Consider the following 26,451-nt stretch of genomic DNA (forward strand, 5'->3'; position numbering starts at 1 on the left):
TAACTTTCTGGAATGAATAATGATACTTCTGAATTGCATGACAATTTGTATATTTCCTTGTTGTCGTGGTTTAAACCCAGTCAGGCAATTCATTCACTCACTTCCCCCCACTTCTTGCCCTCCCCCTGCTCCCGGAGGGGCGGGGAGGAGAGTCAAAAAGAATGCAACTCCCACGGGTTGAGATAAGAACAGTTTAGTAACTAAGGTATAACACAAATCACTACTGCTACCACCAATAATAATAATGATAAAGGAAATAACAAGGGAAGAGAATACAACACCTCACCACCAGCCGACTGATAACTCACCCCCCCAGCCTGACCAAGCTCTTCCCGATACCTCCTCCAACCCTGCAGTCCCAGCCCTTCCGGGTAACTCTCAGTTACATCCCAGGCATGACGTCCTGTGGTATGGAATACCTCTTTGGTCAGTTTGGGTCAGGTGTCCTGTCTCTGCTTCCTCCCAACTTCCCCTCCTCCCTGGCAGAGCATGAGGCTCACAAAGTCCTTGGCCATACCAAAACATCATTGTTATCAGCTCTGTTCCCAAGCTGAAAGTCAAAACACAGCACTGCACCAGCTATCAAGAAGGAGAAAAATACTACTGAACCCAGGACACTTGTTTTTATAGAATGCTCATGAAACTTAAGCAAAAAAGAGCACAGCAAATGCTTCATTGGGAGGGACTATCAAATGGATAGCAAAGAAAATATATGCAAGCCAGATGATAAATTTCAGACCTTAAAAACAATTAAAAGCCATTATGGTAAAAAAAAAAAGCCATTATGGTAAAAGTAATCTCTGCAGCATTTGGGGCAGTATGGAAAAAACTAAAGATACTGCAAGTCATACTCTGCGCTGCAAGAGCTGAGCTGTGACTAGGGTTTCCAAGAATAGTTGATAGTCAGAGGTGAAGTATAATATCTTGACAGAAAGTAATTGAATCAAATAGAAAGTTTGGGTCTTTGTGCTTTTTTTTTCAGTTTTCTTTGGATGTTCTCCTGTGTCCCTATCTGAACGTGGGAGACAGGACCTGTAGGTACAAGGACTCTGATAATGTCTGTAAGTAGGGAAGAAGGGAAGGGTTGGGTTTGGGTGGTGTTTTGCCACCCTTGTCAAAGGATGTTAGAGGGTAGTACAGGAAGTAGTTCCCATTTGGTAGCATAAGAAGATGTCTGACAGTTTGCTGCACGTGAAAAGAGTTGCTGCACACTTTCAAATTGCAGCCCCAACCTTTTCTTCAAAAGCTGCTTGCTAGAGCTCTAGTAATCCCAGCAATGTTCATTAAATGAGGGTTTGTGGATTCAGTTTCATGCATGGTAAGGCAGAAATATGTTGGTATGTTTGCAGTTTTTTGGGGGGTCAGGGTTGTTGACTTGTATGCACTCAACTGGTTAGAACACTTAATGAAAAATACAGCTTTCTTCTCTCTAAACCCCAACTGTCCCTATCGTGCTGTATTGAATAGGAAAATAGGGCAGAACTTGATTTTTCAGCCAGAATTGTAACCATGTGTGCATGTAAAGAAGGGACACTACCTTCACACCAACCTGTGAGTTTGTACTCACAGTTTACCTTACACTGAGACACATTGGTAATGCTGAATATGTTACCGAATGTCCCCACAACAGTGCAAAGTAGCTAATGCTGTTTGCTTCTTCAAGACTTCAGTTTCAGAAATCTGTGGCTGTTTTTAGCTCAGATCTTCTAGGAATCCATAGTGTTCACAATGCTGAAACCATGCAATTGCAGTGCACAGACTGTGTACAATTCAGAGATGAAATATCATCTCTGTTTCCCTCCTGTGTCCAAAAATATTTTGCCCTGGAAACTCCTGCTGGGCTGACTCATCTTTATCATAGAATACAAGAGTCATTTGGTTGTGATACCCAGGGTTTTTTTAAATGTGTGTCATATGATTTTTGTCCTTGATATTTGTTGACAGAAAAGATTGCTGACCCAGTTAAATCATGGAAGTCTAAATATCCTGTTGCCTAGGATTTGGAAACACAGTTTTTACTAAAGACATCCTACTAGTGGCTGCAGGTGAAAATTATTTATGCAATTCTGGTGGCTTATGGGAAGACTGGATGAATAACAATTTAAGTAAATTGTTAACCAATTTCTTTATGCAATTGCAATACTTTTGCATGCCAAATAGCTAGGTAGTGGCATACCAGATTTTATAAAGAGCTTACTCTGCTCCATCTGAAAGTATCATACTTTCCATGTGGCACTATCCATAGAAAACTTTTAGAGAAAAAAATAAAATAAAATAAAGCAGTCATATTCCTCTCCATTATAAATGGAACCTGTCAGTTTTAAAAGAAATATAGGCTTCATGCACGCTATCAAAAGATTTAGCCTGAAAATCTTCAGGATATATTGATCTGAAATGCTTTTAAGATACTTTCAACTGCATATGTAGTAACTTCCATGCAGATATAATCCTAGAAAATACAATGGAAGAATTCATAGCAATTCCAGATGTAAAGAAGCATGAAGTATGTGAGTAGTTTTATCAATATCTTCCAAGTGTGACTTTTCATGTAAAAAGGTAAAACTAGATCTTCATCTTTCCTTTCCTTTTTGTAGAAGTAAATTCAACAAGTTGTTGATGAACATTCTGAAAAAAATAAAATGTTTCAAATCTAAGATTTACTGTGAACAGTATTTTGAGGTATCTTGCAGATATTTTGACAGATGGCTGTGGCAACCATGTTCACATGTAGATTGCAAAATTAAAAATGGGGAAAAAAAATGAAAGCATTTTAACTTGCAATAATTTGTGGTTCACATTATCAGTTACCAAAGCATGAGAATTTTAAACAGCCAGTTTCACAAAACGAATATTTTTTTTTTTTTTAATAATTCTGGAAAGTTAGCTGTGGAGACAGTGTTCTCACGGGAGAATGCATAATTAGTACATAAACGCTGAATAATCCTGAAAGATACAGAAAGGCCATGAGAGGCCCAAAGAAGCTTAAGCAAGCAAGATAAGAAGAAGCTGGAATTCACTGAGTTAATGAGAACTGTGGACTGTTGGCAAGCTTTCGAGGTCAAGTTCTCACACCTGTGCTTAACCAATTATAGGTTAGTCACTAAGGGTCTTCAAGACATGTATCCAATCATAATATGCCAAATCACTGTAAGTGCATGTAAGAAATAGTATATAAGGAGTTAAGGCTTTGTAATAAATTTGGCAATCGCTTGATCACATTGATCGTCTCTGCGTTGTCCGTGACTCCTGCGTCAACAAGTGGCGCCCGAACAGGGACCCTCCGATCGGTAACTCGACGAAGACGAGTTTGAAGGTCCGACAAAAACGACGGGGGGGAGAGCCGGCCGAAAGTCAGCGCTGCCCCGGTGCTGGGAAGTCAGAGGTCTGCAAAGCTTTGGGGATCTCGCTCTGATCAGGTGAGTGGCTGGGGAGGAGATGGGGCACTTGCTATCCAAAGAGGAACAGGCAGTGGTGAAGCTCCTCCAACACATTCTCTCTAAGAGAGGACTGCAATATCATAGTGCTGCCTTACAGAGGCTGTTAAAGTGGTCCCGTGATCACAAGGTTAGTAAAGGGACCAAAGATTCACAGAAACACTCTACACTTTGGAGATTGGTGTTTGAGACTTTGAAAGAGATGAAATTGGAAAGGGTGGCGGTAGCTTCTGTATTTGCTGCCACAGCTCCAGTAAGAGGCTGTCTCCCCTAACCCCCATCATAGTGCTGCGGCTATGACTTATGCACGTCCTGTGGTACCTGGAACGGCGCCGAAAAAATCAATGCCCTGAGCCAATGAAAGCAAGAGCCAGGTTCGCAGATGGCCACATATCGAACGAGAGACAGCTGACAAGAAAGACATAGCTGTGAACAACGGAGACCCTGAGTTCAACCCAGGATCAGACTCCAAGTCCCCAGATTTATATCCTCTGCTTCCAGACTCTGACTCTTCGTCTCCCAGGTCGGCCTGCTCGGCTCATCAGCAACTACTCACTGGCCTTGGAGACGCTCAGCTGCAACAATTGATGAAAAAGCTTGAAGCCCTTGAGACTCGGATTGACACATCTCTATCAGTGCCTCCACCTTATCCTCCGCAAAACCCCTTCCTTAAAGAAGGCAAACAGGGGGAGGGGTTGGGAGAGGTATCGGGGGGCACAAATCCTGAGCACTGTTGGCAAGGGTTAATCAAAGATGCAATTATTACAGGTGAATTTTTTGCAATGGGCCTCTCTGCATATCCTGTGTTTACTACACAGCAGGGGGGTAAAAGAGTGGGAAGCTTTTGATCTCAAAATAGTTAAGGAGGCCCAACAAGCAGTGACCATATATGGGTTAAAATCCTCTTATACTCAAGCTGTATATGTTATGATTTTTTTTGCAATTGACAGGACACTTTAATGACTCCCTTGCTATAATACATGGTCAGGCATTAGGTTCAGGTTATATGACTAAAACTCCGGGTATTCTGGTCCAGTGCAAGGATTTGGAAACCGGCATTTGGAAAGGTCCTACGGAAGTAAAACTAACAGGTTGAGGTTGTATGATGTGTGTAAATTACAGATTCTGGTTTGCAGTGGGTGCCAGCTCGATGGGTGAAACCCTGGAAAGAGTCAGCATCACCCCAGGACACCCCCCTTGTCAGTGATTGAATGAATTGAAATTTGAGCTTAGGACATCCATTTTATGGACGTTTTCAGCCCTTCTTAAAGTGAAGGGAGCAACCTTTTTTACATTAAAGTAAACAAACAAACAAAAACCAAAACCCCAAAAAACCCACCACTCACCCCCACGCCCCCCTCCCCCCCAAACCTCCAGGGAAGCAAGACCAGTGCGGGATACAGACGTATTGTGTGGTTTTCTGGTGGTGGGAAGGTCTCTCTTATGCTCTTATCAGGGGTATTGGGCACACTGTGACGGACCGTGGACTTGGGATCCCTTATACAACTCATTTGATACAGTCTCTCTGGGATACTCATGTACTAGAAGTTGGTAAATATAAGTATGTCCACATTTCTGTCGACCTTTGGAGACCTCTGTAGATACTGCTGGCCACTTCTTCCAGCACAGGCTGGCCACCTGTGTCAGAATAAGTGTGCATTTTGGTCAGTATAAAAGCCCAAGCCTCATACGATGTGGGGAAGGCAGAGCCTCTGCGGGGACGCCCACTAAGTATAAGCCTGCCACCTCGCACTGCAATGATGCTTCTCAGAGCTGGTTTCCTGTTAGTCTCCACAGGGTCCTTGTGCCACGTTCTGTACGTGGGACTGTAGTGGGAGTAATGATTGTCTGGATTTTGTGCTTCAAATATTGTATTTGTGTGGCGTGTGCTTGTGGGATCCCATACACGTGTGTGCGTGTGTGTGTGTGTTGAGGGCAGACAATGTTCTGTGTATTGTTTGTTGTTGGGTTCACGTAAAAGTTTTTAACCGGTAGCAGTTTAACATTTCAGGCAAGAAAGGGTTAATACAAAAGTGCAATTGCCGGTTGCCGGCAGGTATTTATGGTTGCAGGTAGCTGCTGCTGAGCAGGCCGGCGTTTGTAGCGGTGCAAAGCAGGGTGAGCGACTTTTGGAAAAAAGAAAAAAAAAAGAAGGAAAAAAAGCTGACCTCCAATTCAGCTGCGGTGCAACCTCTCAATCTATTGAGGTATTGAGGCAGTTTGTAGAGACACCACAGACAAAGCCTAAAGAGCACCTTTAACACAGTGGGTGCATGGTAGGAGCCTTGCTTAGTATGTTTAAGGTAACCTGGGGGTGAATCCAAGACTTGGAGGAATAGATAGATCGGTTGAAATAAGAACTGCTAACTAAAAAAGCAAGAGGGGTAGTGCAACCACAAGGTTTATGAGCCGTCACCTAAGCAGCATCAGGGTGGAAGAAAAAACAAAAAAAAGAAAATAAAAGAGGCAATGATGCAGCAAACTCCTCAACTGTTAACAATGTGCAGTTTAACCTGTCTGCTTCTCAAGAACTGATAACCTGGAGGAGGGGCTATATTTGCATCCTCCTGCCTACAGGTCCATGGCGACTGCCTGCAAAGTTTGTCAAGCCTTGCCATGAGCTGGACAGACGAATGGAAAAACCTGATGCCTCAGCTACAGGAGCTGACCCTGAATACCCCAAGCAGAATGAGATAGAGGAAGAGAAAAATGAATGATTGCAAAACATCACTTGGGGGCAACTGAAAAGTAACATCCTGAATATGTGTGCTTGTAAAGTAGCTATTATTAGAGGCTGTGATTTTCTGTATAAAACCACCTGTATTTACTAGCCAGTTGCTAATGAGGAACTACACCTTGTGTTGTATAGATTTGTCACTTGTAAAAGAGATGTTAGAGTATGGAAATTTGCAGTAGCTGCTAGAAAATGCTAAGGCAAAAGCTGGAAAGATTCTAATACAATGGTAGTGTTATAAAGCAGGTAATGGAACAAATTAAGAGGGTGGGAGAATTCCACTGGTAAGAAATTTCTTTGGCTAGTCCCTGGCTGCCATCAGCATCTTCAACATGCTGCTGCACCCTGTAATAGTTACTCTGCTAATGTAAATTTGCGTGTGCCTTGCTGTAGTAGCGACTTGTCACTGGATGAAGCAGGTGAAACTCTGCATTGACAACAAGGTGCAAGGACTGAGGCTGACAAAATGCCTGCTACCACAGTCAAGTGCAAGACTGGGTTGTCCTCTGTGTTTGCCACCAAGAGGAACCTTTAGCTCCGCTGTTGGCTGCAACCCGGCAGGCATGGAGCGGTGGGGACACAAGCCATGCCAGACCTTGATGTGAAGGATGGCCTCCCCTGTTACCATACAGCAGAAAAAGGGGGCAGGCCCAGCAGCCTGTAGCTGGCATATGTTGGAGATACAATCCAGCCCAAATCCCCTGCTCAAGTAGGGTCACCCAAAACATATATAAAACAAAAAGGGGGAGATGTGGAGACAGTGTTCTCACGGGAGAATGCATAATTAGTACATAAACGCTGAATAATCCTGAAAGATACAGCAAGGCCATGAGAGGCCCGAAGAAGCTTAAGCAAGCAAGATAAGAAGAAGCTGGAATTCACTGAGTTAATGAGAACTGTGGACTGTTGGCAAGCTTTCGAGGTCAAGTTCTCACGCCTGTGCTTAACCAATTATATGTTAGTCACTAAGGGTCTTCAAGACATGTATCCAATCATAATATGCCAAATCAGTGTAAGTGCATGTAAGAAATAGTATATAAGGAGTTAAAGCTTTGTAATAAATTTGGCAATCGCTTGATCACATTGATCGTCTCTGCGTTGTCCGTGACTCCCGCGTCAACAGTTAGCATAGTAAACTACATCAAGGATGATTTTAAATCAGCAACAAAATACTTATGTTTTCTTAAAAGTATTGTAATGCAAAAATTACATTTTACCAATTTTATTTATTAAAATCCAGTTAAGAAATTGATTCTGCTAAAGTTTTTTAAATGATGAAATGATCTCTGGGGTTTTAAACTGTTTGTTTCCATGACTTTTAAAATACACTTTTAATTGCTAAGAATAACGTAGAAGAGCAATATGGTAAATAATATAGCTTATTCTGGGCAAAATCCAGCCTTGAAGGTAGGTTTGTCTTTCAAAGATAGGTAGAAACAATTAAATGATGCTTTCACTTTACTAGGCTGATTAGAAGCAATTCAAGTGCCTTAAGTGATGTAAAGCTTTAAATCTATTGATTAAATTTGCATCTCTTAATTTAGAAATGATCATCCATGTGGAGTGCAGCCCAAGCTGCAGAATCTTTTACTACTTGAGTATTGATTTTTAATATGTCAAATGTACTAATTAAAATTTATCTTTCTTAGATTGAATTATAAATTTTAATATTTGCTCAAATTTTAACCACCACCGTCTATAATATTTTGCAGGATTATAAGGGTCATCATGTTGCTCCAGTAGACAAAGAAAGAAAGAGGAAGCAGCTGCTTTCAGTTCAGAAGAACATGAAGACTGTGCTGTGTAACATATAAATGCAGAAAAGGTCAAAAAGACTGTTTTAGTTGAATGCTGCAGTTCTGTCACTGCATGGTACTGACCACATCCAGTCTTGATTAGGTCATTTCATAGTAGAGAGCCATGAATAAATGGGTTGAATAAAACACTTCTGGCATTACATCCCTTTGAGTTGCAGTCTGACAGAGCTGTGCTGTGTGTTCACCTGCTTTTGTAGTGAGTTCATACTCGGCAACACCTGTTTGGAGGATCTTCCTGGCAATCTTGGACACTTTCATAATTAGAGAATTATTCTACACCATTTAATCTTGGCTATTTAAACCTGTTTTCCTTGCGACAAAGACAGCATGGCGGAATTTGACTTGCATATGATCATCTTCAAGACCTTTCAAATGTTTCAAGATCTGCAACATTATTGCCTTTTGAGGTACAATTTCTCCCTCTCCTTGGAAACAGAGATTTGGAATGTTAAGGTTGGTTGTTTTTTGTTTTTTTTTCTTAAGATGATAGGGCACATTTCAAATTATTTAATATGAAGTAAAACATTATTGCCCTCACCTAAAGAAGGAAGGTAGTAGAATTATCTCAGTTTTATAAGTAATCAAATATACTTTGCTATCATATGAACCCAGGTCTTCTTCAAAAGTGAAGCAAGCATACTCTCAAAGAACCGTCTAAATGCATACAGTAAGTTCTTCAAGTATAACTGTCTTTTCCAGTCCTTTATTCTCTGTGCAGAAACAATTGACTCATGGAATGTATTGTATGGCATGTTCAGTTTAAACAAGGACAGTTTAAATGAATAAAATATAAATGAAGGTTGCATTGCATGAGAAATTAAGAAACCCGTTGCTCACTGTCACATGAATGACATATGAAGAATAGAGTCTATAAAAAGGCATAGATTATTTAGTGAAAATGAGAGTGGACATTGGTATAGTGTTTATTCTTTACTAATCTGACCCAAATAATCTTATTGGTACTGAAAGTTTCCTATAATGGGTAGAGAATAAAAATCATAGAATCATAGAATGGTTAGGGCTGGAAAGGACTTTAAGATCTTCAAGTTCCAAACCCCCTGCCATGTGAAGAGATGCCTCACACTAGAGGCCTGGCCTTGAATACAGCCAGGGATGGAGCATTTACCACTTCTTTGGGCAAGCCATTCCGGTGCCTCACCACCCTTACAGTAAAGAACTCATTCCTTATACCTCACCTAAATTTCCCCTATTTAAGTTACACCTCTTGTCCTATTCGATAGTCCCTGATGATGAGCCCCTCTCCAGCACCCTCGAAGGCCCCCTTCAATACTGGAAGGCTGCTGAGTTCTCCACGCAACCTTCTCTTCTCGAGGCTGAGCAGCTCAAACTTTCTCAGCCTGTCTTCATACAGGAGGTGCTCCAGGCCCCTGATCATCCTCGTGGCCCTCCCCTGGACTTGTTCCAACAGTTCCACATTCTTTGTATGTTGAGAACACCAGAACTGTGCACAGTACTCTAAGTGGGGTCTCATGAGAGCATAACTGAGGGGCAGGATCACCTCCTTCTACCTACTGGTTGCATTTTTTTTGATGCAGCCTTTTGATACAAGGGGATAATGTATTAGTGAACAAAGAATAATGTTACAAGATAAAATACATAGCAATTTATGTAGCAAACAGGTAAATAGTAAAGTTTATTAAAAAAATAAATATGTTCTTTGCCTCCCTGCCCTCTGAGCTGTTTGGTAATATGGCAGCAGTGATTTAGATGTCCTAATTTAATGTAAGATGAATTAAACTTACTTATTTCCATTGACTGTAAAGGGCATCCAGCCAACTAGCTTGAATGTACATGCCTATATTGCACAGGTCAATATTTGGCAGATGAAATTATTTCCTATAATCCCAACTAATTGAACACAAACCCGAGATCAATCACCAGTTTTGGAAGAGCTCAGAAACACAGAAAGAAGAAAAGCCAATCTTCTGCTGTCACTTAATGAAAGCCTCAGACTACACTTAGATGCAGGGTGGATGGACAAGTCCTGCACATAGTTGTGCATGCTCAGCATTTGACTGTCTTATGCTGGAAGACCTTGTGGTGATGTCAGCAATGGGCAGACACAGAAATGGCATTTCTTCTTTAAAAGGTCTGATGTTGCATGTGCCATAGGATTTCAGGAGACTCATGGTTGGTTAGCCAGGGCTGTTCTGAGAGCCCTGGCATGTCACCCTGTCTTGGATCCCCTGGGGAGTCAGAAGGGAGCTTGGCCAGATGCTATGACTTTTCCTCTTTGCAAACTTGCACGCTGTAGAGTCGTATAGGCAAACGTGAGCAGGGGCGTAATACCTTAAAGCTCTGCTTCTATCATTGTACAGTCTAAAATAGAGTTGCTGTGATGGCAGGTGGACTTCACTGTGCATTTCTGTTCTGTTTAAAGATACTTTGTATTCAAACAAATGGCAATGTAGTTTTTATTGCTATCGGAAAGCACAAAATGGATAATTCTACCTAAAATAGACTCCAACCTCTTTTATATTTAGCCTAAAGTGAATCTTCTTTAATGAAAGGTTTGGCTGAAGGCTTGAAGTACATGTAAGTGACACATTTCTCTCAATCATAACATTCATCATTTTCAATTGGTAATATGCATGTTTCATTTAAAAAAATACATAAGATGTTCAAACCCCTTGATTACTGAGGAATTCTGTGCAAAGAATTTATGATATATGTTTTCAGGCTTGTCAGTAAAGCCTAAATCCCTTCTGAGCTCAAGTTTATATCACATGCTGTATATGCTTTTCTAGTACACACCAGCAGAATAGGATATCTTTACCTTCATGTATTTAACACTTATCAAACAAGTCATTTAGCCTATACTAAAAGCACAGAAAGAAACAAAACCCAGTAATTGATAACATCATAATAATATGGAGTTGCACTTAGAGCAAATAACAATCTGTAAGTAATAGTTATGCAGATCACAGGTATGACTGCTGACTGGGGAGTAGCAGCTGGTTATATGGACACTCTGCAATTATGTGATTAGAGGAAAACATTTTTAAATGCTGAAAGCTGTATTTGTATTCTTGTTCAGTCGCTTAAAACACTTTCCTAATTTTTAGAAAAAAATCCAAATGTGTGTCTACTGAAAAGAGAATTGAAGAAGCTGAGCATTTTCCTAAAAATTGAATTACGCATGATTAGCAGATAGAACCTAGCAATAAAATCACAGATGTGAAAGAGGAAATGTTTTCCAAGTAAGCAATATATTTAAAAAAACAGGAAGGGATTTAGTAGACACAGTAAGGATTCTTTCCTGTAAAGCCCACTACATATTTGCACACTGTGGGTGATATTCACCTGGTTTATCTAATTTGTGATCTATGTTTCAGCTGCTGTATGGAAAAAGCTTTGGTGTCCTCAAGAAAAACAGCAGTAGTTCTGCTTTGCTGATTTCAGCTCTCTCTAGTCTTATCGCCTTGCAGACAGCAGGAATCCAAAGATCTCTCAGGTTTGCTATGCTGATAATTTTGCAGGGAAGTTGAGCAATAAAAAAAAAAAAGCACCAACCAAAAAAACACCAAACTAAAAACCCTCAAATTACTTTAAAATACACCAAAGCAGTCTCTGGGCAACTTTTATACCAAATCCTCATTTTAAAATTGCAATAGATATGCTTTATATACTAGAGATTGAAAAGAGATATCAGATGCAGTTTTGACTCTCCCTTGATGTGGGAATCTCATTTTGATAACCAGATGTCTTAGCCCTCTAGCTTTCTGTACCTCTCTCTTTCTCACTACTGTATTCTATTTATATTCTCATTTTCTAATCTATGTTTCCATTTTCTTCTGCTTTCATTCTCTTCAGTCACATGCAAATATTTGTGTTACCTCGAAGAAGGCAAGGCTTTGATAATTTTGATATAGATTTCCTCTTCTCATTATGCTTCTTCTAAAGTCTAACAAACAAGAAATACTGTCATTTAGATATCTACTAGGCCCAAGTAAGTGTCAATGCTATCAGCAAACACAGCTGGTAGCATGGTAACTGTGACGGAGAATAAATGACTCTCTGATACAAATGAAGCTATGCTACTTGCATCCATTTTAAGTTACTACTTTAAGTTACTACAAGTTACTAAATCACACTTGTAGTCATGACAAGCTTTTATTAATTTTACTTTGGTTTAACAGTTTTCAGCTTAGACACCAAGAAAATGATCTAATAACTTAGAGGAGTTGCTTATGTAGACTTAATTCTAGACTATCAATTTATGCTGTCTAAACACCTGCAGCAAAATCTTGTTCTGCTAACTTCAAACAACTTAGTGCTGCAGAGTTTAGTGGAAATAGTGGATGTATTAAGAGTGTTTGAGAAAATGCATTATATGTTTTGTAACACTTCATACCATTGCTGAGAATTTTCTGACTTTTCAGAATTTCTTCACATATTCTGAAACAGGATCTTTCGATAGAGCTACATTAAAAGCTCCCTCTGAACAGCAGAGTTGGAAAGTTACCTGAAACATGCTTTTTTTCTGTAAATTAAGGCTAGTCTCTTTCTCATTCCAACAAGCTGTGTGAAAATCCTCTTTTCTTCTTTTCAAAATGAAGGAAATTAAATGACATAGGAACACTGTAGGAAGAAGGTCTGTAGGACGCAAGTGAAAATAATGAAGATAATTGAATGTACCCTGGAAAAAAAAAAACAACTATGTAAAAAGTTCTGAGTTGGAGATTTTGTATAAAGCAGCACACACAAAGGGGGTGTAAAGAGGCAGGTACCTAGAAAGCTGTGATATTTTAAATGATGGTGGAAAACCCCTTGTACACTTCATTTTTCTCTTCAGAGGTGCTCTTCTATTCTTTCTCTGGTTTGTATTTGCAGATCTCCAAAATGACAGTAATTTCTGAGGAGCCCAGGCATTTCCCAAACTAGAAATATATCTTGGAATAATTTGTATTCATAAACTTCAGTCTCTGCCTTACTTGAAGTCTGAGATAAGTACTTGAGCTCCTGGCACTGCACAGACACAAATGCTATTCCTGAGCATGAGCATCTGCAAGTCATGGGCCCTTCACATGAAAATCAGCCCTGGGCAATCAAGCAAACATTCCCTGCCAAGTTTGTTCAAACTTTTCAATGATCTTGATTCCCTGCTTCCTCTGTGGTTTCCAGAGAACGATTAATTTTTTATTTTGGGGGTGTCTGTTTCCTGTGTGTGGTGATGCCAGGTGGCGCAACACAACCCCAGTTTCAGCTGGGTAGGGAGACAGGAGTTCCCAAAGATTACATTTTTGTAGATGGATTTCTTACGTCTTTCGTTTATCCTTCAGGGTCCAAGACTTTGCTAAACATTTTTCTAAAAGTGGAAGAAACTTCCACTTTTAGAAAGTGAAGGTATGCTACGTATCTCAACAAAGTCCTTACGCACTCTGAATGCTTTACTTTTGTAACTCCTTAATCCTCTGTGACATGCAGCATGTTGATCACAGAGGCACTCCCTCCTCTGAAGACCAGTGTTCAGCTCCTCAAAAGTGTTTATATGTTCCCACTGAAACTATAGGAAGTTAATTGCCTTAATCCATCTGGACTCATATGTTGTGCTGTACTGGCCATGTTGAAAATAGTGGGACCACATTTTAACAGCATGGTTTTAGGCATGTGTGAAAACCATGGGCAGCTCTCCAGGTACTCGGATACTACAGTGACAGAGGATACATAAGCATTTGCTTAGACAGGCAATTGAACAGATTTCAAAAGAAAGGCCTCCAAAATGTATCTTTTATAATATATTGCTGCTTTTTAACAGCTTGTTGTTGATAGATTTTTAAACCTGCAGCATATGAATAATGCAAATAAAGAAATGCTGCACACTAATGTTGATTCAGTAACACTTTGTATGCTCATTAGCTAGTGTGCATTATAATTGAACTCTTACATGTGACAGCCACATGAATGCCAAATGAAACCGTTATGATTAATGCTGTTACAATGAATACCAAATGAATTTTTAATGACTGAACACTTACCATTTTCTCTTCCTGTTGATTCTGTGGCAGGCAAAGTTTTGATTATTTTTAAAAATTGGATTTGAAGCAGTGATATGAATGGCTTGTTGCACTGTAACATAGAACATGCTTATCTGGTGCTAAGTCATTTTCAAGACAATTTTTGTTGAGTGTTTAAAAAAAAGCTACAGGTAAAAAAACCTGTTTTTCTAAAAACTGATAATGAATGAAGAATTATTCACTTGCTCCTCTTATAAGATTCACTTAGCAGCAATCCATGGATACTAACCAGACATCATAAGGAAAAGGAAATGGGGATGACTGCTAAAGCAGTGAGTCATTTTTATTTCTTTCTGTTTTTGCAAACTGTGGCTCTGGAGTGATGGAAAAATAGATTTTTTTTTTTTTGTTATTGGATTGAATGCTACATGAATAAACAAACAAAATATTCATACTTTAAATACAAACTTTGTTCTTTATTCAGGTGAGCAATGCTTCCACAAAGTTTCTTAGCCTTACAGCACTATTTATCTGCAGGGAGCAGTTGTCATTAATGCTACCGTATTGTCTCATATGCATAGTAATTTGCTTTATAAATGGCCATGGACCTATTTAGGGAAGTGTTTACTGGTGACTGCAAGAGTTCTACAACCAGGTCCATGCTGAAACACCATCCCATCTAACATAGCAACTCTTGGTGCAAAGGGTAAAGCCTCCTCTCTGGCTTCAGACATTTTTATATTTCACAGAGAGGCAACTAAATCTGAAACTGCATCTACTGGGCTTCTGAAGGACACAGGGAAGGATTGTGTTCACAGTTGGAGATACTTATGTAAAGTTGTTTTCCTTGTGCTTTCATGAGCTATACTAAATGCCCTGTGAGCCACATGCCTGTGGATTAGTTGCTCTCTTCTGACCTAGGTTGTATGAACTTCAAGAAAAAGAACACAGGTTTGCTCCTGAGTTCAGTAACACCAAGCTGTCACTCTTTATCTTTTACTTTTCTTGGAATTCAATCTCTAAATTGGTATAAAAAGTTATAGTGTTTGTCTCTTTATATTTATTGCAAGAGACTATGAAAAATAAAATTATATCTGAGCAAGAATAAGCGGTTGCTGGCCAAGTATTCTGTGAGAAACTGCTGTAAATTAGGAAGAAAGTTGTGTTCCATAAATAACAGGCTAACTGCAGAGAGCAACAATGCCACTCTTCACAGCAGCAGCAGAAATGCATGGTGGTAACAAGAGAGCAAAGAACTACCAGGGTTCTCGGGCAAAAGGAATGAAAGGTCAGACCTGGCTGCTCCTGTGCATTCCCTTTCCATCCCTGCCTTCTTTCTTGGCTCCTGCAGGCTTGCTCAGGGATTGTTCTGGGGTACCAAAGACTTCCATGGGTGGGGATTGAAGCAATTTTTGCCCGTGTTTGCTTTAGACACTGCATGAATTTTAAACCAAAATGGAAGAAAGCACTTTGTGTTTCAGCCATTGAGGCTTTCCAAGCGTAATGTTTCTAACATCTCCCATTTTGCCCTTACCTCCCTCAATACGCTACCTGAGTTGCATCTCTATGATGTTATAACTTTGATATTTTTTTTGTTTTTCTTCTCATTCCCCTATTTTACTAAATTTTCCCTAAGAATTTTTCCATCACCCAAAATAATAGTTTCTTGATGTTTTCTTTCCATGGCTAATGTAAGCAATGTAAGACCTCAAACTAGGTTATTTTCTTGAAAAAGTAAAATAAAGATTTAGGCTCCTCCAAGTTGAAATTCATCCAAACAAGAACATTCATGACACAGGTGGGTCAAAATGAGTCTGGTTCACAGGAATTAAATGAGTAGAATCAAATCAGGAGGTACTCTTGTGATCCTGCTTACACAGAAGAAAATTATAGTCTTGTTTTAATACTACAACAAGCATCTAGTTCCATCAGATAATGCACATTAACTGCAGATTGAGTCTTTTTCCATGCAGCATGCAAGACATGGGTCTGAGGAAGATGCAATCTGAATAGCAAGACGGACAGACAGACAGACCTGACAGGACTGTTTTACAAAGGTGAGGACTTTGTACAAGGTCACAAAAAAGTCTGCTGCTGCAGACCTTGCCCTTCCCAGACCTTGTTCCATGTCTTATGCATGAAGTAGCCACTCCCTTCTTATGCCAACTCCAGGCATTTTTCTAACATAGCTTAAATTTAATCTCTGCTCTACACTGCAGTGTTTTGGAAAACTGCACTTATGGGTGGGCACAAGGATATGTACAAGGTGCATAACTTGGGTAAATTTGGAAAGAGCAACTTTTATTTATATGTACCAGAAAGTGCTTGTAAACTTCCCCTGCAGAGTTATTTTGGTCTGCTAGCACAAATTTGTCAGCTGCTGAGAGATATTTCTGTGAGCTGAGAGGAGGATGCTTTTCTGGGCTGGAGCGACACAGACGCAGACCAGTGGACTTCCCACTCTGGGGGCTCCTGAGGACAGGAAACCTCCCAGCATCAGCAGGCTTCTCTCTCAGGTCTGGGGTTTGGGCTGCTGATCAGCCAGCACTGGCAGCGCAGCTCTGAAAGAAGCACAGCAGGGCAAACACTGGCATTTATTTTCTCTTTTAGCTTTGTTCTCATAGAGGGATGGAGCAATTAAAAGATCAGCGGAGCTACCCTGAATTTTTGAATATTTATATCATGCTCACTTCCCTTGACAGTGAGCCTATGCTTTTTCAGGGCCTTATAGACACTTAAAAAATACTCTTAGTATTATTTTCTCCTTTTCTTTTATGCCATGTGCTTTATTGTGCTCTTTAAATTTCAAACAGTTTCTAAAATACTATTGGTTTGTTAGGTCTCCTCTAGTAATGTCTGCTTCTTATTTTGAGTTTTCCTCTTAAAAGTTGAGAGTGCTTCATCCTGTGGTGAACTTGTGTGTCTCCTGTCAAACAGAAGAGATCTAAATAAACCAGCCAGACAAATCTTGGTTATTCTGTGTTACATCTAATGGTGCTATTTGTTTGCTGACTTTTTTTCCTTTTTTTTTTTTTTTTGAGAAATAACCTGGCTCTGCTATCATAATTTGCAGTATTGATTCAGAAACTAGCAACCCTGTTAATCTTTACGTTCCATACCATCACTTTTCCTGTTAGCTTACATAGAAGGAACTTAATTTTCCACAACTTTCACAATGTTGTATAGAAATTATGAGAATTATTTTAACTTACAGTATAAAATAGTATCTGCTTAAACTTAAACTACCTCTTGTAAATTGTGAAATCTTCTCTTTTGAGACTGGGTTGGGTTTTTTTCAACATTTTCTCTTGCAGGACAATTATTTCTTGGTTAAGTACATGGAAAAACACATATACTGCTTTTGAGGCAGCGTTAGGAGAGAAATGTGCATTGCTCTTCTTTAAAAAATGGCTGAGCCTTGCCATGTGCAAAATAAAGTCCTTTGCTGCGTTCCAGGTTAAAGGTGTCAGGAGGTATACGTCACTCCATTCTTTTAAGCTCTAGAGTTACTATAGGTTTCTGTACCCAGGTTTCAGTGAGATCCAGGGAACAAATAAGAACCCATTTTATACAGACAAATTGTAAGAGATGGATGAAGATAAAGAATGAGCAGAAGCAAAATTCACCAGCATACCTGATGGCATAATTACATTGATTTTTTTGATTCATATATCACCCCAGGTACAGATATATGTCATTTCATTTCTGTACAGCATGATGGAAAGTCTGTGAGGGATATTATGACTTTTTAAGTCACTATCTCTCAGCCAGGTTGCTTTGGGGGCAATGCTCTTCAGCCCATGAGCTTGATAGCAAACTGACACTCCTGCCCTCAGCTAGATGAGCTGTCAGTTAAGGATGACAGTATTGCATAAACAGTTAAGTTAGTCCTGTATCTTGTCTGTACTGGGATGCAGTGTCAGCTTCACCTCTGCAGGAGTGAAGCCTGTGAGCCCCTGTAGCTAACACTACCTTTCTCAAACGGCTGTGGTGCAGACGTCAAATACCTAGTGCTTCCTACAAGGCGTAAATCTAGATTTTTCCCTCTGTATCACAAATACTCTGTTCTAGTCTGTTCTCTCTAAATCTTGTCTAGATACTGGTCGTGAAACTATTGACAAGTAAGAAGAGTAGGCTGAATTTCAGATAGTCTTAGAAGATCTTAAATGTTCCTTAGGGATCTGACCCTGTGTCTCTTACCCTTGTAAACCTTTTCTTTTGCTTACCCTAGTAGACCCATGAGGAACTATGCCTAAAGACAATGCATATGATTAAGAATTGCAGGACTAAGGCTGTGTTTTTTGTGACACAATGTACTGTTGCCAGTAGGTCACATCAACGCATATAAAAAATGGAAAATCCTGGTGTATATCAAGCATTGAATTTTTGCAGTAAATCAACAAATCGAAGTAAAGTCAGATCTCAATTACCTACATAAGATGTACTCTTGTTGATGTTATTCAGAACATGCATTTTATTGCCTTGCAAACATCTGAAAGGAATTCAGTTTTCAACAACTTCAGGCTTTGCTATGGCATAATGGCTTAGTTTTGTAGCAACAAGCTGAAATATTGACTGTCACAGAATTGACTGCCAAACTGAACTTTCTGAGGTTTGTTTTGTGTACAAATTAAAACTGTCTTTCCATTTTCAGCTCTGCAAACAATACCTGTGTTCTGAGAAATACATACTTTGAAAACTGTCTGTGTACTGCAACATGAAAAAGGCTGCTCCTATGTATATTGTTATTTAAATATAGGACTAAAAGGAACAAGTGCAAGCCACGGGATAGCTTATCTGCAAAATAAGGAATTTCTTCTACCTTTGATGTCTGGATGTGAAAAGAAATTGTCACTGAAGTATAATTTAAAAATAATCTAAATATGTTACAACGGATAACAACATTATTTAAATATGTAATTAATTTTGCTGCAAATCTCTAATATGAATAAATAGATGCCTTTAACTGTCTCAAGAATGAAGTCATATGAGCAGCTCTTGCTAACAAGGTACAAGTGCTATTCTTCCATTGCAACACCTGGAATATCAGTTGTGATATAATACACAAGTATCAAAAAGTAAATATAAACTGATGTTGCATCATGGAGTTGAGCTTTTATTTATAGAAAGAATTAGAAAGCTAATTATAAAAATACTCCCTTGTGTGTGAAAGGCCACTGATACAAATGGAAGTTTCACTTGTTTTGAAGAACATTAACTGAGTAATATCTCATTCTTTCTCTTTCAAATGAGACTTAACTTGGTTTGCATTCCATATTGTTTATATACAATTGTTTCATTCACATATAGGTCCATCTTGATTGACAGCCCCTTATCAATAAGGGCTGTAAGAACACTTTTTTAAATTTCAACCTGTAGCAGTGTATCAAAATGTATGACTTTTCTGTCCAGTGCTTCAGGAGCATATTTAAAAAACAAGCGTCAGAAACAGATGTGATTTTTGACTGGTGTTTTAGTTGAATATTTTATGTTCTTGAACATCTCTTCGCTATAACATTAGATATAAATGCATCTAACTGCACTGGTGTATCAGACAGCAGCATCTAGATAGGAGCAGTGCCAGTGAAGGAGGGTGAATTCTATTGTTTACTTCAGGTTTAATCTGGGGCCAACATATTTTTTCTTCTACAACATTGTTTGTTTGATTTGTGTCATTGCTAGGGATTACTAGGAAGAACATATATACTTGTGCTGCATCAAGCTGACAGGTCACCGTCTCATGCAGTTCTCAAGCACTGTACCATAATTTTCCAAAGCAGGTTTCTTGAGGGGATGTAATATACCCAAGAAAGATGCAGAAACGTATGGTAATCTTATCAAATGCCTACACTTACAACTACAGGAGGAAAGGCATTTTCAGTGCAGAGGATACTGAATGGCAATGGTTTATTGCGCATCATCAGCTTAAGCCATCTAAATTTTTCCACACTAGGGAATCTGATCTAGAGCATATGGTGGGTTCACATGCAAAAACATGATAGACTTAAAATGGCAGTTTTTAATTAGCACCTTATTAGTGTTCAGGTGCTAGCCATGTTTAGTGACAGCATGAAGTATATGGGCTAGATTTTTGCATCCAGAATGGCATTACACCTGCTTAAGCACATTTTGCTACCTGAATTTGTATTGACTTTACTAATGATGGTAGAGGATGCTTGGAGCTTTTACAATGCTAAAGTACACTATACTTTTGAAATCCTTGAACTATCTTTTGGGCGACTGGAAATGAAAGCAAAAAGTCTATGCTAATGTACTACAAATGTTCTCAGGCTGCACTTATTTTTTTTCCACATGTAATTTTTAGATAAAGTATCTAAACTTGCCTGAAGTTTGACAAAGATAATTGCAGCACTGTTGCTAAGTGTTCTCTGTAAGCAATCTGTATTCTTTGCACACACAGTTACAATTAGAGAATAAAAAAGAAAAATTACTTCTTTTACTTAGATGTTTGAAATAGTTTTTATCTAACATTGATTTTATCAAAGATTATGGTACTTATGATTTAGACCTGTCATACGTACATCACAGGTTAGGAATTATAGGATGAATAGGGATGGAGGAAATGTTATTGCCTTACAAAGGAGGCCCTGAAACACCAGAAAGGTAGTATTAATGTAAAGAAGTCTTAATTTACCTGAACAGTTTACCTGCTAGTCATCTCTAGACTGCTCATTTAAACCATTTCTCAAGGTACCCTCTAGCTTTCCATTTGACATAAAAAAGAAAAAAGAAAAAAAATCACTGTTAACAAAATTGTTGTAAACAAAAGCAGCACAAGAGCACTCCGTCCAGTGGCAGATAACAAGTATCTAAGATTTACTATGTAGTAACCACATTGGAAGACTAGTTCCACCAGCAAAATTATATTTTTGCTGAATGAAAGCATTACACACGAACTTCTATGGCACTAACTATTTTGGGGAGTTCATTGTTGTACTTGCCAGTCTATTTAAAAAAAAACACCTAAGGTATTTAGCAGTCTTTTGTTTAGCCAGAATATCTTCAGTTATTCAGGATGGGGAGTGATTTTTACCAAGCAATAACCAAAGAATAAGGACATTAGCTGTAAACCTTGTAGATGGCTCTTTAGGAAGCAAGATGATTTAAAATGCCAGGGCTGCCTGAAAGCCAAGCCCACCTAATTGCTATAGGCCCTTTCTGCTGAGTCCTGGTTGATCTGCATGAGAAACAGAAGCTGACGGAAAGAGACAGAAAAAAGGATGCACAAGTAAAGGTCATCAGAAACTGTAAGTTTTTCTTTGACTGACTGAATTGTAGATGGTTTCCACTGATTTGCATGTGGCAAAATGCACTAGCAAAGGGAACAAAAAGCAGATCAAAAAAGACACTTTTTTGTTAATAGCAGTGTGAGGTCGGATGTTTTCGGTTTGCTCAGACCTAGTCCCTGGCTGAAATGTCAGGAACATATAACAAGAGGTAAGGTCCATGTTCAAATCAATGCTAATCAATTTTCTAACTTGTTTAATGCCTGGAACAGAAAGAAAACGAAACTGAAAAAAAAACCAAGCAGCAACTCAGTGATAAATGATGTACCTGGGTATTGTTTTTTCTTTCATGTGATCAAATTCATGTGAACAAATGCTACATGTTTTTTCAGGGTGGGGTGTGGTGGTAATATTCACTGCTATTGGCAATTTTTTTTTTAATTCTGTGGTGAATGGCTATAAGTAGTTACGTTCAGATTTGAAGCTTCTATGGTGTTTTTTCTTTGGTTGCTGTTTGATTGTTTGCTTTTTTGAGGTGTTTTTGTTGTTATGTTTGGTGTTGTGTTTTTTTGTTGTTGTTTGGTTGGTTTTTGGTGTTGTTTTCTCTTTTTTATAATACCAGTTCATAATATCACTTAAATAAATAAATTCAGGAAATTACAAGCACTTCTAGCACAAGCTGTTGCCCAAAATGGCAGCTTGAACAAGCAAAGAAAGTGTTACAGAGATGAATTTATTAAAAAAAAAAAGTTTAAAAATGTGAAGGTGTTATTACATGTAGAGGTTTGAATTTTCGCCAAAACTGAGCATAGAGGTTGCACGTTTTTTCATTAGTTTCACTAGAAAGTAGTGTGCCTAAGCAAATTAGTTAAAGCTGTTTAGAGAACTAAATATGACTGCGGGAGGATAATTTTAGTGTCTAATCTCACACAGTCATGCCAAGCAAATTTTATGCTCCCTTTTCCCCTTTTAACTCAATGCATTTATATAAAATCAAGATAAAATCAAGATAACTTACTTTCCCCCTTTACAAATGTATATATAGAGAGAGTGGTATATATATTGTATATTAATATAAATATATTTATAAAGATAGAAACCAGTAAACACTAAAATACAGTAATATATTTAATACAGTAAAGTAACTAAAATATATATTGACTGGGAGGAGGGAACAAAAATAAATGTCAGTTTGAACTGTTGATTCCTTTTTTTTTGGACGTTGTGCGTCTGGTAACACCGCTAAGTTTCTACCAACCTGTTTTAGTATATTTAAGGTGTAAACTAAAAGAAATCAGTTATGTATTCTGACATGGATAGTCATATAATTTTCGTTGATACATTCTCTGTTTAATAATAACACAACATGTTATTAGTTGTGCTATGACAGAAACTAAATCGTGGTTTGTTTTGTTTTAAATTTAAAGGCTCTGTTATGGTAAATATTGCCTGTATATATTGATATGGGACAAGCAGAGATACTTTATTCCCTGTGAGTATTAAAAAAGGGATTGTAATGGTTTTTCATGGACATTCTCAATTTTTAGAGCCTGGCTATTATCAGAGGTATGATCTGAATAGGAGAATAAGACATAAAGGGTAGGATTTCCTAAAAATTATTTTGCGTGACTTTTTTCAGCTAAAAATAGCCAACTTTTAATTTCCCTTTTTCTCTGGAAGACTCATTTGAGGTTTTGTCATTTTTACTGTTCTCTTATCCCTCAAAATAAGAATCATTACTTCTAGTATCATCAATAGAACATTATAGTACAGGAAGCATAAAGACTGTCCAAAGTAGTCATTAAATGATCATTACTTTCTTGCTAAGTAGGGTTATAGTGACTTTGAATATAAGCTGCAGGATACGAGTATGCCACACCAAAACAGGCTATACCAAGGAAGAAGTTACCAACAGAATATTTCATTGTACAGCATAGACTGGGGTTTTTGTTTGGTTTTGGTTTGTTGTTTTTTTTTTTTTTTCTTTTTGTTGTTGTTTGTTTGGTTTGGTTTTTCTTTTTTTTTTTTTTTCCCCAATGAACTTGGAAAAGTTTTTCTTATTTAGCCATCTCTGTCAGAAATTGTTGCTACTGTAAGAAGGCAAACATTTCACTAGACTGACGGGTGTGCTTGTAAGAAAAAGATGGTATTGTAGCTTTGCTTTTAGTAATGATATCCTATTTTTTACTTAACACTGTTTTATATAGAAAAAAACCCACTTTTTCTTTCTCTGTGTTTTATCAAGAGCTGTGATTTTCAGAAAGTGAATGTAGAGCCTAATGAACATTTAGCGACAAAGACTGGTTGCTATATAGCATTTAATCAGAGCAGCAGCAAAACTGTATGTGAGGGAAGTTGTAATATCTACAGACACAGCAAAACAAGCTAGGGACAAAACAAGGTCTGATCAAGTACAGCTTCACCCTCTGCTTCCGATTTCTCTTTCTACTGTTGAATGAAGTCAAATGTAAAGGTTTTTGTGAATGTTTAGCTTACATTGTGTACATTTCAGTTGTAACCGTTAAAGTAAATTGCTGGATTCTCCAAAGAGATGATTATTGCTTTTATATACTTGCAGTAGGTGCATGTGCATATAAACTGGTGAGTGTGGGCTCACAAGCCTGTATGACTGCATAAACCAAGGACCCAGACTACAGCCATCACCTCCCTGCAATACAGGCCACAAACAGGGTACGGTCTGCAAGCACCTCCTTGCAGCTTTTGATCACCTTTCCTGACTTCCACATGCTGTATTTCACAGTCTGGCTCCCTGTGGGGCTGCATGAGGGCAAGGAGTTGGCTGTGGTGATAGGAGGGATAAGGCTTGCTCTCGCTTTTGTTTAAAATCACATCGGGACTGAAGTTTTGAAACCACAGGAGAGGCCTTTCATTCTTTCTTTTGTAACAGGTGTGGATCACATAAACCCAACCTTAATGGCTTTTTATAACATTGAGTGACACCAATAAGAATTTGATTTCTAAAGTTTAAGTAGATGTTGTTTGTGATGGAGAAAATTCAGTAAGAGTGTGCAGATGCTGTCTTTAAACTGTTCCTGGTTCATGTCCTTGAAGAATTTATGTGGAGAAGGTTAAACTTAATTAAATGTAAAGAGTCAGGTGAGAAATATGTGAGGAATCTGCTGAATTACTCTTTTACCTGCAATGCTATATTTTAATCTAAAGCAACTCTTTGTGTTAGGCATTCATACATCCTAGCAGGTAAGGTAGAAGGACATTTGTTGATCCTGGAACAAGCAGGCAGTACAGGGAAGAGAGTAACAGCCCTCAGCACAGCATGAGGAAAATAGCAAAACAATCAAGCTGTAGTGATGGGTGATTTCAGTTTCCCAATATGAACTGGAAAAACTGAAAACCATGGCACAATGAAAAATAAAATTGTAGAAGAAATAAGAAGTTATTGACCTGTGGTGTCAGGTCAATAATAGGACTTGTCCTCTTGAATCTCAGCAAAAATGTAGTTAGTAGATTAGAAACAGCAGAGCTACCTGGTTCAAGTGACCCCATGATTAAACTCAATATACTTAGAATACTAAGCAAAATATATCAAAAGCACAATATGAATTCTCAAAGGTCTACATTAAAGGTATATGGAAAAAAACAACTGTGAGAAATGGGTAAAGAAACAATAACGGGAGACACTTTTTGTGAAAATAAAGGGCTTTCTGACATTTCCAAGGTGAAGTATTTGGGGGAAAGAAAGATAATGATGTGATTATGGGATATTCATTCCTACAGTCTGACTATTGGACTTTCTTTAAACTCTTAATTTAATAAATGTGTTCCATTACTGAATTCCTGCTAAAATTATTGTGTAAGAGCTATAGCTGCAGCCATACCTGGGAGATTGGGGGCAGCAATAATTTTCTATTCATATTCATTTGATAACCATAGAAGGGTTGCTTAGGAGATGGGTATTCCTCCATTAAGTGATTTAACCTCAGTCCTTGACTGCAGCGAGGAACAGCCTTTATAAAGTTTTCTGTTTTATTGTTCTGATATCACAGAAAAAAAATATAAGCATCTAGGGTTTAAGCTGGAGAGAAACTGATGCTTCTAGAGATGCACTGGACATGGTTATGCAGCTATGGTATTTATACATTTGTGTGATGTCTCTGCTAAAATGAAATCATTATCAGTACAGACAAAACATCTCTGGTTAGGTTTTCAACTTAGTACACTGTATGTCGTGTGAATTTGTCTTAAAACCATCCATGTGGTCATACTTCTTCAAATAATTTGAATTTTTGTGTTTTTCTTTGCCCCTGTAATTCAAGCATGTAATTGGACCAAATATTCCAACAAGGATTTAAAATAGAGAGACTAATGTGAATTTTGTGACAGGAATAGATGAAGTGGCAAACTGTGTCGTTGTAGAAGATACTGTAGGGTACTGTATTTTTCCCTTGTCCCACTTTACCCACCTGATTCAATGAGGAAAATCTTAGCCCTTGTGTAAAACTAGTTGGAGGAAAAAAAAGTAATTCTTAGAATGCTTAAAATTCAGATAAAGCCACAACTACTTTCCATTTCTATATACTGTTATGTCATGTAGAAAAGACAAAACCAGACATAACTTAATGTAAGTGGGAAGAACTCTAGAATGACTGTGCAGAAAAATGTTACTGATGCTAATCTTTGCAAAGCCAATATTTTTGTAATTGGCATCTAATAATGTCTGTAATTTAAACAAAATCAGCGGTTTCCCATCAGCATTTTTAACTTTTTAACTGTAAAATAGCACACCACTTATCGCAAGGTTGGGAAATGCTTTGAAGCATTCGAATTCTGCTGTGAGACTCCTATTTATGACCAAGATAAAATAAGTTTCACAGATTATAAAACTCCCTGTTGCTGAGATACCTCGTTATAGCTTGTCCTACATTTAAGTGAGCGTGGGCTGAGGGTTTATTTGTGGTTTGTTTGTTGGCTGTCTTTTGTTGTTGTTTCTGTTGTTGTTGTTTTGGGTGTTTGTTTTGTTTTGGTTTAGTTTGTTTTCCCCAGATGACAACCTCTCACCTTATTTTGTATTTCTGGGGTGTTTTTTTTCCTTTAATCCAAGTTATGTAGTACCTAACAGCTTCAATGTGCCCAGGACGGTATTAAAGTGAAAGCCAGTAAAAAGGAAAGGAAAAGAAGTTAAACAGCTGTTTAGGAATTAAGTGGGAGGAGGAGGTGTCTTTGTACACTAGAACATCACAAAAATGCTGACAATGTACAGTA

At 38.3% G+C, this 26,451-nt stretch overlaps 1 long non-coding RNA gene across 1 annotated transcript in view; it reads left to right on the plus strand.

Annotated features, from left to right (window-relative positions):
* The window catches only part of LOC133262933 (uncharacterized), a 126,204-nt gene extending 110,884 nt beyond the window's left edge, over window positions 1–15,320 (plus strand). The window contains exons 3-4 of the long non-coding RNA XR_009741414.1: window positions 7,881–8,438; window positions 12,840–15,320. This is a non-coding gene — a long non-coding RNA (uncharacterized LOC133262933). The remainder of the gene's footprint in view (window positions 1–7,880; window positions 8,439–12,839) is intronic.
* Window positions 15,321–26,451: the final 11,131 nt, after the last annotated feature.

This window comes from Pezoporus flaviventris, unplaced genomic scaffold, assembly GCF_033815535.1.
Source record: "Pezoporus flaviventris isolate CSIRO_AGI_PZ_B2104156 unplaced genomic scaffold, CSIRO_AGI_Pfla_v1 ptg000002l, whole genome shotgun sequence".
Classification (NCBI taxonomy): Eukaryota; Metazoa; Chordata; class Aves; order Psittaciformes; family Psittacidae; genus Pezoporus; species Pezoporus flaviventris.